The 15,359-nt window shown below is 42.4% G+C and overlaps 1 protein-coding gene across 4 annotated transcripts in view; it reads right to left on the bottom strand.

Moving 5' to 3' along the window:
- NACC2 (NACC family member 2) overlaps nt 1-15,359 on the bottom strand; it is an 80,336-nt gene that overhangs the window by 50,541 nt on the left and 14,436 nt on the right. The window contains exon 1 of one of the 4 annotated variants that reach the window (XM_019475784.2): nt 3,368-3,696. The exons of 2 other annotated variants lie outside the window; for them this stretch is intronic. The gene's annotated coding sequence lies outside the window, so the exon portion shown is untranslated. Of the gene's footprint in view, nt 1-3,367; nt 3,697-15,359 lie in introns of those variants that run through there. One more of the 4 variants, XM_019475785.2, reaches the window with a different exon arrangement.

Here is a 15,359-nt window from a genome sequence, read left to right as displayed (position 1 = left end):
TGGAGTCGCCGACATACCCCCTCCGATAGCCCTCTGTGTCACAGGTGCAGAGAGATGCTGTAGGTTAGAGTTAATTTGCAAATCTTGGGGAGAGGGAGAGGGGAGAAGTCTTCATGCCTCAACAAGACATTACAGAGGAGAGAAATGACCCGCAGTCATTTCAGACTTCATGGGAGGAGAAGTATCATAATGTCTACGTTAGTTATACAGAATAAATTAGTATTCAAGGACACTGGTTGAAAGATGAGGAAATCTCATGCTGACAATTTAGATAGGAGTCAGGATTTAGCTTTCAAGAAACAACCAACACTGGGCAAACATTTCTGAGTCTGGTTTGCTTGTAATGCAACATTAAATCTAAAATGTATTTAAAAAGTAATACTAGCAAATGACAGAACGTCCTTTTTTGAATTACATTTCAAAATAATTCTATGCCTAGATTTATTATGCCAAAATATGTCAAGTACTAAATGAATGAATTGATCCAATGAAACACAACAATTTCTGGACAAAAACCCTTAGTTTAAGATCTATTTAACTGTGGAATAGCTCCAAACAGCAATGGAAGTCCTACAAGGTTTAACAGGCAAGACTGAGCTTTGCAAAATTTACTTTAGCCCAGGGGGATGCCCTAGATGGGATAATGTTGGGGGGGTATCCATTTTTTATTAAAAAAATATGTACGATTCTTCACCTACTCAGACTGAATGAGTTCATTTCTTCTTTGGGACAGCGTAGTAAGAGATGGGTGTTGGTCAGCTCAACATGTCTGGGTTGGTAGGAATGCATTACCAAGTACTATCAACATAGGAGTGAAGTAACCTTGGGGATATAAGGAAGCTCACTGACCAGACATTTGCTGGACTCAAAAGATCTTCCAAGGTCCCTTCCAGCCCTAATATCTATGAAACTCAAAACCAAGAGAGGCAGATCTCATGGAAACAGTACAACCAGGGCTTGAAACAAAGAACTGTGGTAAGCATCCAGTGCATGTTGAATCCTGGATGCTTGGCACCAGATAGATAGGCACTGATGCCAGCCTACGCATGTCTGTTAGCCTTGCTTCTCCCTCTTACCCAAGACCCTAAAATATTGTATTCCAGCTGAATAATCAGGGGGCCTTGTTCTGAAAAGGCTGCCCTGTGCTGCTGCCAACATTTGCTGCTTGCACTTCTCCCAAAGGGCTGAAGGGCTAAAAATTCATGTTCTTTTGGACTCACTGAAACAGCCACAGGGAAAAACAGTGGTGTTGAAGCCAGGCTGAGGCATGCCCTTGCTGTCTGTTGGCTTGAAGCTGTTGGCAAGCTTGTCCTGTGGATCTGTGACATTAGGTGCATTGCTTCTCTGCCACTAGCTGTAAGATTCATAAAAGAGATGTTAACACCTTAACTTCTTATTGATTTCTAAGAACCACCCTCTTATTTCCAGCAATTAAATTCCACAGTGACAAATTAGTTATACCATGTTTTCTATCAATTATATTACCCCAGACATTATTAAGATAAACCCCTAATGAGAAGTTTTAAAGTTGGGTATGCGTGCATAACAAGTATCAGGGGATTTAAAGAGGACGATTCACCTTCATTTCCCAGAACAAGTCTGAGCGTGATGGAAGGTGGCACTAAAAGGCGGCTGGTGCGGCTTTACACGCCAGCGGTTCAGCACAGCGCCCTGGCCCTTCGGTCCTAACACCGGGTGCACTCACACCACACAAGGAGATTCAAACAGAGAGAGTTTCTCAAGTTCAGTTGACAAAAGTCTGACTTTCTACTGAGGTTTTCCACTGCTCTTCAGGCCTGATGAAGCTGGTCATTATGTTTCTCGAGGAGGCTGCACAGAAGAATAGAACAAGCTGCTGAATCAAAAGCAGCCAGCTGCCCTTACTGTAGGGAGAGTGAGCTTACTAATTTCCATCTTCACAGGGTGTTTTTTTTAAGTTACCTTTCAAAAGGTCCTTTTTTTGGTACCTTGACTCACTTGGAACTCGGCTCCCTCCAGCCTCTGGTACGTGGAAAGAAACCGTCTTTCAGGAAAAAAAAAGGGGCTGCATTGCAGGAGGTAAATTGGAGCATCACTCGCTCCAGGAAAGGTCCTCCCAACGGTGGGCCAGCACATGCTACGAAACACTGACTTCTTCCTAGGTCCACACAATAGACCTCCCCACCACCTCCCAATACAAAATGCAGGTGAATCTTTGAAAAGAGAGATGCTTTTTCTGCGTTGCCATTTACCCCAATGACCTTCTTTATGTTCTTACAGAGAAGCATTAGAATGATTTATACAGGGGGGGAAGCAAAATCTTCACAGCATCTCTGTGCTTGACACTATCGGCTCTAGCGTCCCAAAGAAAATGGAATTAGACCAACACCATCCCCACCACCACTGTTCTTTTCAGTGGATAAATCTATGCAGACTATCTATTGTAGATATCCATTGTACTCCAGGCTATTCTATACATCACAGAGCTTAAAAGCACTTGCTATCTTTCTCTCTTTTCTAAAGGAAGATGAAACGAGACATATTTGTGTTGGAGTTTGAAATGCAGAAAACTACCATTCTAATTCTCATGCCATTCCCTTGATATTTTTTCCCAGAAGGAAAAACAGAAGATGTATTCCATAAGCAGACGATTTCAGCAGCTAATTTTACCATCACTTATGGCCGACTTTATGACTAAGATTTCATGCTGACTATATTAATCCTGTCAAATTTCAGAGTGAGAGAGAAATGATACTGTATATTTTATGGCTGCAATAACTTCTAAGCCATTAGACATGCATGCTGACATGAAAGTAATCAAATTGATTTTTTTTCCTATTACAATGAAGAACTTTGTATGAGCAAATAGTCTTTCTGGCACAGAACTGAAAACCCCAAGAACCTTGCACTCACTCAGGAAATTAAGAAATCACCACAAGACATAGTTCAGAAATTTGGGCATTCTGCTTACTCACATGTTATTTTCACTAAAGCAGAAAGGAACATATTAGCCAACCAGAAGACCAATAAAAGACAATGCAAGGAATAATTTAGGGTTTTCAAAGCAATGTAGACATTACGGAAGATGCAATTAACTGGTTTTCCAGTAAAAAAGGTCTCCATTGTTTTGCTCTTTTACCTACACAGACATACTGATCTCCCTGTCCAACATAACTCATGCTCTGCATTTCAAGGTGCTTCAATATCTGAACAGGAATAAGTGGAGAAGACAGTGAAGGTGACGGCACAGTTCATCCCTAGCTAGGGACACTCCTCAAGAGCTTAGGCTGCATTTTGTTGAGGAATAAGAAGTGTTAACGGGCATACAGGTGCCAAGTTACAGAGGACTCAAGTCCTTCCAAAAATAGACCTGAGGAACTGATCTTACTCTTTCCAGAGCTCCTGAAATACATCCCAGCAGGTTCCCACGTACCGCGCGGTCAGTTGGAGGTCCTCAGCAGGGCGCAGGTTGGCTGGCACCATTCTTTTGGTGTATTTTGCAGCTCTGAATCAACTGCCTGCAAGAAAAGCCATTTTTTTTTTTCCACACTGGGAAACAGTGTCAGAAGCAGCTTATCCCCAAGGTCTGGAGGAGGACTTCAATTTACAATTTGGGGAAAGAAAAAAGCTTCCCACACAAACAGTGAGGGGGAGGAGGTGGCCATTAGAAGAGAAGAACTAAATATTGCTCCAGGGTGAAGAAGCCTCCCTGGGTGAAGTCAGCTCCAGGCCATTAGATAGCGCCGGGGGAGTTGTGTTTCAAACATGCAAGCACTCCCCTTTAAACACAGTGTGTGTCTAGTATCAGTATCAAAGGTCAGTAGGAAACTACAGAGCCTTGTAGGTCAAAAAGTTCGGCTGGGAAATAAGCTTAGTTTTCAGCCTGGCCTCCCCTCTACTCGTCCAAGCTTGACAAAGAACTGCTGACCTAACTGTGGATCTAGGTACGCTTGTCAGTTCACAAGATGCAGTCACAGCCAGAAAGCAGCACTACCGGGAACTGTGTCCTTGCACCGCACCCTCCTTTTTCTGCTAGGGATGGGTGAACAGCTCCCAAAGTGTAGGAGCCTGTTGCTGCTCACTGCTTGGCACGTTTAAATGATCATCACCTGCTGCGCTTTTAACTTCTGATCAGCCTCAATAACAATGGATGATTTTTGGAAAGAAACCACACAATTGGGGTTTGTTTTTTTTTATTTAAATTGGATACATCTTCCTTCTTCAGTGTAAACCCATGCATAAGTAAATTTAAATTATAACAACTGATATCGAAGCCTGAAAACATGCCCCAATTTACTACTATTGTTTAAATTGATGTTAAAAAAAAATATTCAGGAGTACAGGTCTAGCATCTAAAGTTTACAGCGAGTGAAGTAGCTGAATTGATACAAGTCACCTGGGAGGCATCTGGGATCAAAATCTGTCAAAGACTTAAATCAGCAGCAGTAGCCTCTTCTGCAATACAGAGAAAATATTCTCATCACTTCAGCTCCTTCAAAAAGTCCAGTTCATACAAAAATGGAGAAGCTCACTGGAAGCAGAAGCAAGAAACCTCATTTTCCTCTTCCTATTAATACAGGGGTGTTCAACCCCTGGCCTGCAGACCAGATCCAGGCCCCCACACCGTGTCATCCAGTCCGTGTGGCCCTCCCTACCGGGCCAGAGGGAGCCCTGCGAGCTGTGGCCCTGAGCATTAGATGGAGGGCCAAAAGGCGAGTGCCAGTCTATTAACAGAAATGAAGTGGGAGAGGACAAGATCTACTAGCTCTAAAATCTTGAAGGAGATGGTGACCAGAACCAATCAGTTCAATTAATGTATTCCAGGTGATATCTTTGCTTAATACACCTGCTAATTTTAAATCCAAAACGCATTATGATAAACTCACCATTTTTCTTACGTATCCAGTACAATTTAGGTCATTCTAGTTAACAGGCAATGCCGACATGCTGTTTGTGGTATTTTTAATTAAATTCTAATTTTCATCCAAATGCAGCTTGACCAAATTGCAAACAAAAAAATGGAAATGAAGAACTATGAAATGTATTACTTGCCTTTTTTAAATATAATAAAAAATGGGAATCAAAAGCCTGAATTAATATACATTAAGCAATAAAGCTGCTTAAATATGTATTGATATGGTGTATCCTCCCAATTAGCAAAAAATACCAAATTAAGGGGAAAGACTATATTTTATTGCAAATCAACAGGTTTTAAATTGGTTACTACCCAATAAGAATAATTTTTCTTTAGGAAAATAACTAAAAAGTACAAAATGCAAATAAAACTGATCAAAATCAATTCTTTAAAGCAAGATTTCTTGATTGCTGATTTTAATCACTTTGCTTTAAATCAATATACCCTGCTACAAGTACATTTTAACATCATTATTGCTGCTAATACATGCTGAAATACTGTGCAAAAGGTTTGCAGAAGATCAGTAATTACTGGAACGTATAAAAAAGAACTCATTTTTAGATACCTCTGGCACTCAGGTTTGTTTGTTTTTTTTAAATTATTTGACTTTAATATCTTTTTCTAATTAAATTGTACTAATAAAGTCCATACAACATGGAGACCGATACGTACCTTTCACGAACTTCTTTTTTGTCCTCATCCAGCACCCACACCTGTGCTTTTTGTCTTTCGCTATCTTCTTTCTCTTTTCACTGTATTATGGTTACATGATTCAGTATAAAACTCATAAATATCTTATGGCCTTACCACAATCGTTTTCTGAAGAGGGAGCACATCCCTAACCATGCGTTGTGAGTGAGGGTTTTAATTGTACTGCCACTTATTGCTGTTCTTTCATCATTTGCAGGCAGAAAATAGTTTAAAACAGCTGCACTGACAGATAAGGTAAAACTTAGATGTGTAAATGCATGTTGACTGAAGTTCCAGTCCAGTCTCATAAATTTAATATTGCCTAAATCCCTGCTTGTATTGGTCTGCAATGGCACCATCTCTCATACACATTCAACTAACTTTGAAGACCTATTTTAAAGGGATAAATACAAGGAAAACAACATGAAACTCCACAAACTTGACTTGCCTTATTGCCTCTGGAAATTACAGGAACCATCAAGTGAGCTATGTGTTGTAAAACTCCAGCACAGCCAAGTCAGAGGGCTTCAAACACTTGGTTTCCTTGCATTGCCTAGCACTTAATTATCAGTCATTAAAAAAACAACAGTGCTATAATAAATCACAGCACATTCAGGACAGCACCCCTGAACGCTTCAAATGCTCACCATCACCTGAACTTATTTTTTGGGACAAAACATGTAGGCATTTACTTGTATTGGCAGTCACTTTCAAGCCCGTTCTACATTGGGCAAAAGGTAGTAAATAAACTGTAAACGGCACAGATTGGTGTCATTAAGCAAGAATACTTGTATTATGTCTTTTTTTAAGACCTTAGCAAACTAAGAAACTAAGCAAACTGTTCCTAGCCAAAACCCACACAAAGCAATGCACTTGTTTTAAATTCTACAATCTACAGCTCTGACCTGCAAGATGCAAAAATCCCCTAAAGACAAAGTTCAAAACAATTACCTGTACCATGATCTCACCAAGTCTTTCTAGGAGAGATCACAAGGCAGCACATGACACATGATATTCAGCCAGTTATGACTTCACCAGGACCTACAGGGCTTTCTGCTATCAAGCAGTAAATACAATAATGTGTGTTATCACTGGAGTAGATGCAACTGGGCCCCGGGCTGTTGTTTTGGGGGCACTGCCATAAAAATATTCCCAAACCTTAGACCTGGTTACACCACAGTCAATTATTTCAAAATATAAGCATGCTATTTATCAAAGAATCACCCGAGCAGAACTGTGACAAAACTATGCTTGAAAGTTGTTATACAAACCACCAAAATCCATAGTTTTGCAAAGGTATAGGAAGTCCCCTGGGAGAGGCAGTGAACAATATCAATGAGTTTCTCATGACCTTACAGAGATTGCCATGACAACACAGTTTCAATCCCCCAAACATGGATATATTCATTTGGACTGGTGTGATTTAGAATAATTAGAATGAGATTCTCCGAGCTCGGGAGACAAGGAGTCACAAAGCAAACGGAGACAGCAATGTTGTACAATGGTTCATGGGAGCAGCGCTGGAATTTTGAAAGAGAAGAAAAGCGGCCTCAAAATTAAATGTAAAAAAAAAAAAATGCCTCCAAACAACACTCTTTTAGAGCTGTGTGACCTAATTCATTAAAAAGAATGTCAGTTAGCAAACCTTTTAAATAAAACATTAAGCTAGAGGTAATTTTAAGCCTTGTGGATTTTGTTTTACTCAATTATTTTTAATGCTTCAAGTTCAAGAATAAATATTCAAATAAAACCAAGGGTTTCAGCAAATCCTATTTTTAAAAGAAATGAAGACATTTTATGCTAAATTAACAATATCTTCACTCAGCTAGCCAGTTGGATTATTTTTCCCTAAAACTTTATAACATTTAGGAGATTCTTTTAGGTTTTAATACCTTCTTTGAGTTGAACTTTTACCTTGGGCTTGGTTCTGAGCTTTCTAGGTAAAGATTTATTTACTTCTGGTTCCTCTTCCATGCTATCAAGCAACAAAAGTGTATGTCTTGTCCTTTAGGCGCCCAGCAAGGGTATAATGCAGGGGTTGTGCACCGCAGGTTTGTGTACCCCCAGGGGTACTTGGGAAGGCCCCAGGGGGTACGTGGCAGTGGTGCGGAGAAGCGGGGCTGCCAGCACTTTGCATCACCGTGTGCCACGAGCCACTGGTGCTTTTGTTTTCACCAGTGCCACGCACCACCAGTGCTTTCATTGCCGCACACCACTGACCCTTCCAGTTTTGCCGCCGCTCGTCGATTGGCCACCAGGGGACTCCCCGCTTTTCGACCCACCGCCGAGGGTACGCCAACCAAAAAAAGGCTGAAAACCCCTGGTATAATGTATGCCAGGGGTGATCAGAATTACGCAACCTGGGAGCCACATCAGATCCTCCACTGAAGTTCAAGAGCTGAAAGGGGGCAAAGGGAGGGTGCTGAGCAACCCGGAGTGGAAGTAACCCCCCCCAGCCACTCGGGCTTTCCCCACGGGGAGCACGCCCCAGAGTAAGCGGCACAGCTGCAGCCCCCACCCCGGCAGCCCAGTGCCTGAGCCGGCAGTCCCGTAGGAGGGGGGCAGGCTTGGGGTGCACTCCCCATGGGGAAACCCAGAGCAGCAGGAGGTGCCGGGCTGCGCTGTCCCCCAGAGCCGCCTGGGGGAGAAGTGGGTGGGCCTCGGCCAATTTCCAAAGAGCTGCAAGTACCATGCCGGCGAGCTGCCGCGGCTTGGCCACCACTGATGTACGCGCTCCCATTAGAAGACCAGCTGGAGAATTGGGAGGATACTAAAATGGGACACATCCAGACGAGCGGGAACATATGGTATGTGGGGCCACAGACCTACCTGCAGCACTGCAGACCACATGTGCAAGGGTTCCTCATGCTGCTAATTTCTGCAGTGTGTGTGTGTGTGGGGGGGGGGGGGGGGTTGACAACAGCGTCAAAAATACCTGCGCCTAAAAAAAGTGGGGTGGTGCACATGGTGGTAGCGTGTGCCGCCCAAAACCAGAGCTTGGCCAGCTAGGACCACACTCCAGCTGCCGGCCAGGCTCCCTGCTGCTGCCCCCAAAGGCCCCTAGGTAAGCCCAGGTGCTGGCCCCGGCCTCCCCTACCGCACCCAGGGCAACATGCCGTGCACCAAAACGCACATGCGTGGGCATTCCCTGGGGACATGTAGGAGCGGCACACATTGTAGTACACAAGTAGCAGTGGCACACATTCCCCAGGGACAAAAAGCAGCGGCAGTCGCATGTTCTCACTCATGGAGACGCATCCACAGAGGTAGCTTAGAGGTGAAAAAAGGAGTAGGAGCAGTGTCAGGCAGACCCGTGTATCATTGGCACAACTATACATACTGGGTTGGGGACGCCTTAACATCAACGTTTCAGTGAAACCTATGGTGGGTCCCTTTTTAGTTTAGCTCTTCTCTTTCTACAAGACAACATCCATTGACTTCAACTGTACAATACATTTTCTTGACTTATCCGACCAAAAACTAGGACTCCAAAAAGGCACAAAAAGTGCTGCAAATCACTGAACTAATGACATTCTTCTAGAAGGGTGATACTGTAATTCATTTCACAATAACCTGTGCTAAACATTATTATAATTCATTTCCATGACACCTTTTATTACACACACTCACAAATTAAACTAGGTTGGAATAATTATTTCTCCAAGCTCAGAATTTACATAACCAAATGAGATTCTGATTCTGTTAGGACAAAAACAAAAACAAAAAAACCCAACAAAAAACAACCAACAAACCCCCCCCAAAAACAACTTTTCCTTCTTCCTGCACCAAAAGAAAAAAAAAATCTCTCATTTGGAACGGAGGATGTTTTTGAAGGGAGGATGACAGAACTGCATTTAAAATGGGCAGTTTCTATGAAGAGATGATAGGGGTTTAAAACCTCCAGAATAGCAGCAAAAGATAAAAATTATTATACAGATGTGCAGCCTAATAGGGAGTTAATTAGGTAAAGAGGGAGCAGAAGGCGGCAAAACAAAGGGAGAGTTTAATGATTAACATTGCTAGTGCCTTTTTTTAGAAATACCATAAAACCAAGTCAAAGTTTATTCCTTTATGCTGCAGCTTTTGGTAGAGAGGTTTGCCTTTGCCTACAAAAAAAAAAAATAGTAGTTTTTACTATTTTAGTAGTAGGAAATTCCACCTGTATTTTCAAAGATACTGAAGCACCTTCCTTAGCTTCTGGACATGGTTTGTGAGTATTTTGCTCCTCTCTCTTTAGTGAGAGAGAATTGCACTATATTATTTAGGCAAAAAACCCAAAAATTTAAGCCTCAAAATATGCATCTAACAGAACAGTGCCAGTTCTTCTCACAGGAAAATGGCACCTTGGTTCATTTTCAGGTTGTTTTAAAAGTGAAAAAAAGAGTATGTTAGGTGAAATGTAGACCTCGGGACTGGTTATAATGTAGGCTTCTGAATAACTTCTTGAAAGACTGTCAGTGGGAAGTGAGCCACTGTAACCAGGAGCAATGTTTTGTGATCTGTTGTGGAAGCAGACGTAGGGGAACAAGATTTAACCAGCTAAAGGACTCTTTGCTGAAGGACAGACAGGGATCGGTGTACGCAGTTCTGAACTGTGACCCCCTCTGAAGTGCAGGACAAGCAGGTGTTGCCTGGCAAACAGCAAAAATGCAACAGCCTGCACAAAGCACCAGACAATTCTTGAAAATCGGGGGAATAAAGGAAGACAGAATCCAACTGTCCAAGGTGCAGGGGAGGCAAGACAGCATGTTGGCACCTCTGCCTTTTCAAATAAATGCAGTGGGATGTTTAACACACAAATCCTCCGTTTTTATGTAATAGTTGAAATAGCATCTGCAAGAGCAGGACGTATCCGTGCGCGGCGATGCTGCATTGGGTCAATACTAACTCAAAGGCAGCAGCATGACCTAAGAAATCATTAACACCGCTTCCTGCAATACCCCATGCAGATATTCCTTGAAGGTTTACCAGCCATGTGCTGACCTGACCTAACCCCCACTTAGGTTAAGATCTGAAAAGATAAAAGCCGATGACGGGGTGACTGCTGGTTACATGCAGGAGTGCTTATCGGTGGTATGGAAGTAAACAGATTCAGGGGAAAAAAAGAAAGAGTCACCGAGAGCAGAGAAGGAGGGTGTAGTGGCCTCCCAAACGAAAATGGAACGTATATGTTAACATTTCCATGAGGGTACCACAAGGGAATTAAAGTTCAACTCTTAAAATATGCTTAACAATGTTCCTTTAAAGTTTGCACTATAAAAGGAAACATTTGGGCAACAGGCAAACCCAGAAGATAAAATATTCCTTTCTGCCACTGTGTTTAGATTAAAACATCTCACTACCTTAATTCATTCTTCCACACAAGCTTTTTTTTTCTAAAGCCAGATTTATTCCTTTCACAGTAATTCATTAAGTAGGTTCCACTGTATATCTACATATTCAATCAGTGACGCATTACAGGGGGTGAGTTGGATATCATAAGATGCCCAAGGCGGGCCGTAGGAAGCATGAAGCAGAGCCAACTGTTGTAATCGCTCACTGGTATAATTATCACATCACAACCACACCCTGGAGCCACTTTTAGGGTATTAAAGTTCTCTTCTGTGCCACCAAAATATGTATTTCACACTGGAAAAAGGTAGGACTGCTGATACCCGCTGAGCACTGTAGCGCATGCAGATAAATCTGCCCTGCTTAGAATATTCCTTAGTCAATCCAGACATGCTCTCAATAAGCATTTCTTTTAAAACACACACAACACAGATGAATCCATTGATTTATTTCTTCACATATAGCAGCAGGGAAAAGGCTGGGCATAGCAGTCACCCCCTAACAGGAAAGACCCTGCAGCCAGAGGTAGAGTCACTTGGTGCCTGAACTTCCAGCCTAAATTGCTTGCTAAATGCCGGCTCTGATTCCAGGTTATTTATTTCATTTACTTCGATTTTAAAATATTGATCTCCAGGCAGACATAAAAACTGTGAAAATTTCCTGATTGGGATAACTCGCTACCCAACCAGAATTTTACTACCCCTTCTCCATCACTCTTGTGCTGAAAAACAAGAAACTGCAGTCCAAAGGCTATATTTTTTCAAAACAATGTCAAGTGCTTGAAAAAACAGGTCTTACAGTGAATGCGCCTTTTTAGCTCATACCAACTCCTGCGCCCATAAAAATTATAGTCATTTAAACAGGGAACAGTGTTTATTAGCAATCAATCAATCAATCAATCAGTTGATCCATCCATCCATCTATTGTAAAAACAAGCTCTGAATCCAGTGGCTGAAATGATAATCTTCACCAGGATTCTGGCTCCTGGATCACAGAAGGGTGCAACTCTGCACAACAATTACTGGTTTATAGCAAAATACAAGCAGTAAAAACATGACTGTTGAAGGCAAAATTCCCATTGACTTCAAAGAACCAGGATTTTACCCAGGAGATGCTGCTGCTGCTGAGTTAAGAAATGAAATTAAGCAGCACAATCCTGATTTTGGAGCGATTTCTGTGCAGGAAGAGCCCCTTGACAGAGGTTGTACATGGCAGTGTTAGTGCCTTGATGTTGGATCCCCTAAACAGTGCTCCCTTCATTCACTGCAGTAAGTTAAAATAGTACTGTACAATAATAAATAGCGTAGGCTCATAATAATGCAGTAATGTGAGAGTATTGGAAATCTTGGTCGTTTTTCAAGACTATTACTTTTTACAGTACATGGAAAAGGGATAGATCAATTATATGCTATTTTAGTGCTAACGTAGGCATCTGTCTATTAAGAACAGGACTGAAACCACCAAACTGTTTCAGAGGCCAAAGAACAGCTGCTACACAGGAGCAACGTTCGATGGACTGGTTTAAAAAACATGACCTAAAAATGCAAAAATCTCCTGTTCCTTACTGGACCCATGCTGCATTAGCCTTCCCCTACCGCCCCCCCCCCGCGCTCTTATTTTAAAATTCATACTTTATCAGCCTGAGTTGAGAAAATCCAGTAGAAAAGCACAAATGGATTGTGCTAGTAAGCAGAAAAACTGTTACATCTTCTGAATGTAATTTTGCCAAAAGCTGCTGCACGATTTTTTTTTTTTTTGTCACGCTTTGCATTATGAAGGAAATTTCTTTTTAGAAGAACAGGAGAACGATTTGCATAATATTCTTTGCAAGTTAATATCAACCTCTGATAATGATCTCTGCATAATGCAAAAACGTTTGAGAAGACTGTTACAACACTAAGTAATCATATTTTAAATTATGTTTCCCTTTATAGAAAGGTGTTGCAAAAACACACAGACATGAAATCTGTCTGTTGAAGCCCCAAGAACCACCTGACCATCTTCCCACTATTCTACTGTTACATATTGCAACATTGGCTTTCAAAATCTTACAACACAAATTATACTGCAACAGTCTGGCTTCACAGAAGGCAGAGCTTTTTCCTGTGCTGATGCTACTACACATTAGATTTCACAAGAGCTTCTGATGCTCTGTACAAATTAAGCAAAGACCCAAAACTTACATTTTAATGCCACTGGACAACAGGGGCCCAGATTCTTCCCTCCCTGGTCAAGCTGCCGAGTACCTTCCCACTGACCTAAATGAGGCTGCTCATGCAGTAGGCTACTACTCAAATTGAGCAGTGGGGTTATATTACTTGCTTCCAGCCAGGTTGTTTTCTCTGGCTTCCCTGATGAAAAGACAGAAGACTGTTAACACTGACCCCTAGATTTCTGCCTATAATAAACCAGTTTCATGAAGCTGGACAATGAGATTAAACACACAAAGGTTTGAGACCATGTAAAGGTTTGGCCGTATAAAAGGTTCGGGAAATCATTTACGGAGTACAAGACTTAAAAGGGTACAAATGTGCCACTTTTCTGAGACAGAAGGAACCTGCTCTCACAGCACTGTCCTAAGCTCATGCTGCAACCGCCAAGGGTAAAAAGGGGTCCACTTGGACAGCAGAAATCTTCACTCATCTCTTTGGAAGGGTTAGTTGTAATCAAGTCTGGTCACAAAAGATCTCAACATGTTACTTAATATAAAACTTAATATAAAAAGGAAGCTATTCAATTAAGTATTCAGGGTTGCATCCCCTTCAGATGTGGATACAGACAAACTATACCAACCAAGGAATATGGAAGCTGATGCATGATGACATGGTATATGCTTAATATGAAATTAAGACCTATTAATCACCATTAATTAGTTTAAAATAAACTGACTTTCCCTGCTTTAAAGATTCAAACACACAATCAGAAAGAGGCTTAGAGTAAAAACCTCACCTGGGACCATCAAAAATAGTTACCTAATTCAATTAGCAAGGCAAGACAGCATGCCATTGAGACGCATATATTCCAACCCTGTGGATGATATAATGGCCTCAGAAGGAAGTAGGAAATGGAATTTATTGTGTGGGCTGCATTCTGCAAAATGAAGTGACACAATTCCAGTAAAGACTCTTGAAATTAAGCTCCCTCAGAGACTGCACGTCATGTTCAGAGAGAATAATATATACTCTTGACCATCTACCAACACCCAGATCCATGTCAGATATGACACAACAGGGTATAAATCCATTTGAGATCCTGAGAAACTTCCCCCCCCCAACTATTCAAAAGCATGCCTTCAAATTCAGCATCACAGCTACATGGTCCAGGCATGCTGAGAATTTCAAACCAGAGCTTGAGATCTGCAACTTCTGCTGCCTTCATTATGCTTTGCACTTGTGCTGCAGGACAGGCAGTAGATAGCTGTTCCTGGCCCTTACCTCTGTCTCTAACCTTAGCTGTCAGTGGGCAGGAAGTGAACAACTCCTTCAGTGAGGGAAGGAGGGAGGACTGGAGGCCAGGAAGTCTTAGATGATGTCTACATTAGAAAGCTTTACCATTTCTGCCAGCATACTGCTGCCAACACTGCAATATCATTAAAGCACATGCACACTTGGATGCCTTTGCTGGTGCAGCATGTCCTCACAATGACACACACCACTGGCAAAAGATGGGCTGCACTGTGGGTAGTGATCTCAGCATCTCCTGCACCACCACCCCATGCATTGCCTTGTGGAGCATTCTGCAGTGCAGTGTGGGACACCAACGCACGAGCTTGGGATCTATGCCCCAGGATGCCATCTGTTCCATCCCTTATCCCTTCCCACAGTTGTTTTGTTATATCCCCTAAGCCACTTTTCCTTGAATTGACTTTCAGTCTCTCTGCCATCTCACGGCCCTAAACATGGACGCTTAACAAGACAGTAGAGCCCTTGCATCTATTGTGGAACCAGGGCACTGGATTCTTCTATATTTGTGAAGCTTCAGCTCCCAGACTGACTGGTAGTGCAGCAGTGAGGATGAGAAAACTGAGATAAAGAGGGCGATGCAGACAGTGAATGAAGACAGCACAGTGTCACCTGCACTTTTACTGAGCAACAGAAGATGATGCAGCAATCCTTGCAGGCCATGAAATAAGTACCAACTGGTGGGTTTTGATCATCTGGGAAGATGAGCAGGGGCTGTAGTACTTCTGGGAGCAGCAGGCCACATCCCCAGTGCTACATGCTAAGCTCATCTCCGTTCTCCAGAACCAGACACCAGAGACACTGGAGAAATAGGTGGCAATTGTGCTGCGGCAGCTGGCAACCAGTTTGCTGTCTGTCAGTGGGCTGGCACTTGGATGTTGAAAAGTCTGTGTGGGACTCCTGTCCTTCCAGGCTGTAAGGCCACGATGTTTAAGAGGATCATGACACTGGATGCAATGGTCCTCAGACGGTGTGATGGAGCA

This window comes from Alligator mississippiensis, chromosome 12 (assembly GCF_030867095.1).
Source record: "Alligator mississippiensis isolate rAllMis1 chromosome 12, rAllMis1, whole genome shotgun sequence".
NCBI classification, from domain to species: domain Eukaryota; kingdom Metazoa; phylum Chordata; order Crocodylia; family Alligatoridae; genus Alligator; species Alligator mississippiensis.
Note: the sequence above shows the minus strand (reverse complement) of the source record. Positions and strands in the feature narration are given on the sequence as shown.